Consider the following 5,811-nt stretch of genomic DNA (forward strand, 5'->3'; position numbering starts at 1 on the left):
ATTTTTTGTGGATCAGGTGGCAAAGGGAAGCCTGAGAGAATTCAGATTTAGCATTTCATGGAAATTAATTCCCATTGGGAGACCTCTATGCACAGGAGAACATGGAAATAAAATAAAAATAGATAAGAGAAGACCCCATAGTCCCTAGGTTCTATACTTGGGCCTCCACATCAATTCCTCTAGACTTCTTATATAATATGAGGCTAATGCCTCATATTGAACTGATGAACAGTCCACAAAGCATAGTAGTAACTGAACCAGCACCCTGATGTCTGAGCAGTACTTTACCCATGTCCTCTATGATTCTTGAACTCCTATGGATCTCTGTATGCTGAAAACTTGCAAACTTCTCCTGTATTTTCTCAAGGCCCTACACACATCTAGCTGGGCCTTTGACAAACCTCTACCTCCAAACTCCACGGTACAGGGACACATGCTCCACTATGTTCATGAAAGCCTTATTTGTGATAGTCAGATGTTAGAAACAACCCAGATACCCCACAATAGAAGAAATGATACAGAAAATGCAGTCCATTTACACTATAAAATACTACTCAGCTATTAAGAACAAGGACATCCTGAGTTTTGCAGGCAAAAACAAAAAGGAAGGAACTAAAAATTATCATCCAGAATGGCATAAGTCAGATCTGCATGCATCAGTCATGCAGGGTATGCATGGTATGTAATTACTAATAAGTGGATATTAGCCAAAAAAATTAGAGAATACCAAGAATACAATTCACAAAACTCAAAAAGTTTAACACGACAAAGGGCCAAATTGAGGATGCCTCAATTCCACTTGGGAGGGAGAATAAACAATGACAGGAGGGGGGAAGGGTGGACCTGGGTGGGAGAGGGGACAGAGAGGGGAAGAGGGGAACATGTTCAGGTATTGGGTTGGGGGAACAGGACTGAAACCCTGAGGACCAGCAAAAGAATGGAAAGAGGCAACCTTTGTATATAGGAGGTAGGGCGACACTCCAGAAAAACAGAGAGCTGGGAGGTGAGAAACTCCTAGGAATCAAATGGAGGGACTTTAGATGAAATACCCTACAGTGGGGAACTTGTTGAGCCCAACTCCAGCGGAAAATAAGGCATCAAGTGAGGGAAGGTGTTGCTTTTCCACAGCTGACACAGACTTGTTCTTGTCTGAGAAAACTGCAGAAACAAAAATGGAAAAGTGCCTGAGGAAAAGGGGATCCAGTTACAGGGCCCAAATTGGGATCCACCTCAAGGGGAGGCACCAAGGACTGACACTATTACTGAGAATATGGTGTGTTAAAAAATGAGGCCTAAACTCAGCTGTCTGTAATGGCGGAGAGTGGCAGGACAGAGGGGAAGGCGAGTGGTTCAACCTGCGGGAGCTGAGGATGGCTCAGCAGGCCTTGAGGTTCCGAGGCTCAGCTCCCACACCAAATGCAGTGATGTGAGGCTCACCTTTCATGAGACCACCTCCTCCTTTCGGAATGATGAGAGGCCCTCCTCCACCACCCAGGCCCCCCTTTGGAAGGCCTCCTTTTGATCCTAATATGCCACCAATGCCTCCTCCAGGAAGAATACCTCCACCTATGGGCCCACCACACCTACAGAGACCACCTTTCATGCCTCCACCCATGGGAGCTATGCCTCCTCCTCCAGGTATCATGTTCCCACCAGGAATGCCTCCGGGGACTTCTCCTGGTGCTACAGCACTGCCTCCCACTGAGGATATATGGGTAGAAAATAAAACTCCCGACGGGAAGGTTTATTACTATAATGCTTGGACTCATGAATCTGCATGGACCAATTTAGATGGAGTTAAGGTTATTCAGCAATCAGAACTGATGCCTATGCTTGCAGCCCAAGCACAGGTTCAGGCTCAGGCCCAGGCCCAGGCCCAAGCCCAGGCTCAGGCCCAGGCCCAGGCCCAAGCCCAGGCTCAGGCCCAGGCCCAGGCACAGCCCCAGGCTCAGGCCCAGGCCCAGGCACAACCCCAGGCTCAGGCCCAGGTCCAGGCACAACCCCAGGCTCAGGCCCAGGCCCAGGCACAACCCCAGGCTCAGGCTCAGGTCCAGGCCCAGGCCCAGGCCCAGGCCCAGGCCCAGGCCCAGGCCCAGGCCCAGTCACAGGCCCAGGCTCAGGCCCTGGGCCCAGGCTCAAGCCCAGGCCCAGGCCCGGGCCCAGGCCCAGGTATCATGTTCCCACTAGGAATGCCTCCGGGGACTTCTCCTGGTGCTACAGCACTGCCTCCCACTGAGGATATATGGGTAGAAAATAAAACTCCCGACAGGAAGGTTTATTACTATAATGCTTGGACTCGTGAATCTGCATGGACCAAGCCAGATGGAGTTAAGGTTATTCAGCAATCAGAACTGATGCCTATGCTTGCAGCCCAAGCACAGGTTCAGGCTCAGGCCCAGGCTCAGGCCCAAGCCCAGGCTCAGGCTCAGGCCCAGGCACAAGCCCAGGCTCAGGCCCAGGCCCAGGCATAGCCCCAGGCTCAGGCCCAGGCCCAGGCACAACCCCAGGCTCAGGCTCAGGTCCAGGCCCAGGCCCAGGCACAGACACAGACACAGGCACAGGCACAGGCACAGGCACAGGCACAGGCACAGGCACAGGCACAGGCACAGGCACAGGCACAGGCACAGGCACAGGCACAGGCACAGGCACAGGCACAGGCACAGGCACAGGCACAGGCACAAGTCCAAGCACAAGCAGTAGGCACTCCTACCCCTACCAGCCCAGCACCTGCAGTGTCCACGTCAACACTGACATCTACCCCATCCTCCACCACAGCTACCGACAACTGCTACTTCAGTTGCACAGACAGTATCAACACCCACAACACAAGACCAGACCCCAAGTTCTGCTGTTTCAGTTGCCACGCCTATAGTTAGTGTTTCAGCTCCTGCTCCTACAGCCACACCTGTGCAAACCGTACCCCAGCCGCACCCACAGATGTTACCTCCTGCTGTTCCTCATTCGGTACCTCAGTCGGCAGCAGCAATACCTGCTTCCCCACCAGTAATGGTGCCTCTGTTCCGTGTGCCCCTGCCTGGCATGCCAATCCCACTTCCAGGTGTACTCCCAGGAATGGCCCCTCCTATAGTACCATGATCCATCCCCAGGTTGCCATTGCAGCTTCACCTGCTACCTTAGCTGGGGCAACAGCAGATTCTGAGTGGACTGAATATAAAACAGCAGATGGGAAGACGAACTATTATAATAATAGAACACTAGAATCCACGTGGGAGAAGCCCCAAGAACTGAAGGAAAAAGAAAAATTAGATGAGAAGATTAAAGAACCAATTAAGGAGGCCTCTGAAGAGCCATTGCCAATGGAGACTGAGGAGGAAGATCCTAAGGAAGAGCCTGTGAAGGAGATAAAGGAGGAGCCCAAAGAAGAAGAGATGACTGAAGAAGAAAAGGCTGCCCAGAAGGCAAAGCCAGTAGCTACTACTCCTATCCCTGGTACTCGTGGTGTGTTGTTTAGACTGGTGATGAGAGGGTTTTCTTTACAATCCCACCACCCGCCTTTCTATGTGGGACCGGCCTGATGATTTGATTGGAAGGGTGGATGTTGACAAAATTATTCAAGAGCCCCCTCATAAAAAAGGATTGGAAGACATGAAGAAGCTAAGGCACCCGGCTCCGACAATGCTGTCCATCCAAAAGTGGCAGTTCTCAATGAGTGCAATTAAAGAAGAACAAGAATTAAAGGAAGAAATGAATGAAGATGAGCCTATTAAAGCCAAAAAGCAGAAGAGAGATGATAATAAAGACATTGATTCAGAGAAAGAAGCTGCCATGGAAGCTGAAATTAAAGCTGCCTGAGAAAGGGCCATTGTCCCTCTGGAGGCTTGAATGAAGCAGTTCAAGGACATGCTGCTAGAGAGAGGGGTATCTGCTTTTTCAACATGGAAGAAGGAGTTGCACAAGATAGTATTTGACCCTCGGCACTTGCTTCTCAATCCTAAAGAAAGAAAACAGGTGTTTGATCAGCATGTCAAGACCAGAGTAGAGGAAGAATGCAGGGAAAAGAAAAACAAAATATTGCAAGCCAAGGAAGATTTCAAAAAAATGATGGAAGAAGTAAAATTCAATCCCAGAGCTACTTTTAGTGAATTTGCTGCCAAACATGCTAAAGATTCAAGATTCAAAGCAATTGAAAAGATGAAATATAGAGAAGCATTGTTTAATGAATTTGTGGCAGCTGCAAGGAAGAAAGAAAAAGAAGATTCGAAGAAGAGAGGGGAGAAGATTAAATCGATTTCTTTGAACTGTTATCTAATCATCACTTGGATAGTCAATCTCGATGGAGCAAAGTAAAAGACAAAGTAGAAAGTGACTCACGACATAAAGCAGTGGATAGTTCATCAACGAGAGAAGAACTTTTCAAACAGTACACAGAGAAAATAGCTAAGAATTTAGACTCAGAAAAAGAAAAAGAGCTGGAGAGGCAAGCCTTCGAGAACGGGAAAGAGAAGTTCAGAAGGCATGCTCTGAGCAAACTAAAGAGATTGATCGGGAGAGAGAGCAGCACAAACGGGAGAAAGCTATCCAGAACTTCAAGGCTCTTCTGTCTGACACGGTACATTCTTCAGATGTGTCCTGGTCTGATACTAGGAGGACCCTCCAGAAAGACCACCACTGGGAATCTGGTTTCTTATTGGAAAGAGAGGAGAAAGAGAAACTTTTTAATGAACATATCGAAGCACTTACCAAAAAGAAAAGGGAGCACTTTAGGCAGCTTCTGGATGAAACGTCTGCGATTACCTTACCATCCACATGGGAAGAAGTGAAAAAAGTAATTAAGGAAGATCCTCGCTGCATTAAGTTCTCCTCCAGTGACAGGGAAAAAAACAAAGGGAGTTTGAAGAATACATCAGAGACAAATACATCACTGCCAAAGCTGACTTCAGGACAATTTTTTAAAGAGACCAAATTCATTACATACAGATCCAAAAAGTTAATCCAAGAATCTGATCAACACCTGAAAGAGTTAGAAAAGATTTTGCAGAATGACAAATGGTAGGGTAGGGGGTGGGGATAGGGGACATCCCTTTGGAGAAGGAAAGAAGAGGTATGGGATACAGAACAGTCAGTGGGTGGAACAGAAGGGGGATAAAATATAGCCTAAAATCTAGGTACAAAAAGATTAAATAAAATTTATACTTAAAAAAGGAATATTATCATAAATGTAAAATAAAAAAAGGAGAGAGAGTCCTAGATTCTCCTCCTTTCTACTGGACAATCGGTCTCAAAACAACTAATAAAGGGCCATGGAACAGGCAAGATCCAATAGATCCCATCCCACACTCATCATTCCAAGAGCATTGATGATTTCATTACCCTGGACATCAGAAGTCTCTTACACCTAACACAAATGCCCCCTATTATTGAACTTCAATAAAGCCAAATAGCCTTAAATGAATCTCCCTCTACAGGACCCTCAGAAAAGCTCCACCTTGCATCCTCTCACAGCCAGCAGACTTTCACACCCTGTGGCCACACCCAGTCTGTAGCCACACTTTAACACCTAATGGAAACCTGGCCAGGTGAAAGACAACTTTTTTTGTTTGCCTTTCTTTCTTTTTTTCTCTTCTCTTCTTTTCTTCTTAGACAGAGTTTCTCTGTATGAACTGTGCTGTGTGTTAGTCAAACTGCAGACAAGGCTGAGCTAGGACTCATAGGGACTCACCTGCCTGTTCCTTCCCATACAGGGCTAGGATTAAAGGTGTGTAACAAACAACTGTCCCATCCTTTGGAATTTACTCCCCTCTTGGGCTCCATCCAGAAAAAAATTTGTCCTTACTCTCTAGTCACCATCTC

At 47.3% G+C, this 5,811-nt stretch overlaps 1 pseudogene; it reads left to right on the plus strand.

Annotated features, from left to right (window-relative positions):
• Nucleotides 1-662: 662 nt before the first annotated feature.
• LOC110288951 (transcription elongation regulator 1 pseudogene) lies at nt 663-5,014 on the plus strand (annotated as a pseudogene).
• Nucleotides 5,015-5,811: the final 797 nt, after the last annotated feature.

The sequence above is a fragment of the Mus caroli genome, unplaced genomic scaffold (genome assembly GCF_978045245.1).
Source record: "Mus caroli unplaced genomic scaffold, Mus_caroli_1 scaffold_8, whole genome shotgun sequence".
Lineage (NCBI taxonomy): Eukaryota > Metazoa > Chordata > Mammalia > Rodentia > Muridae > Mus > Mus caroli.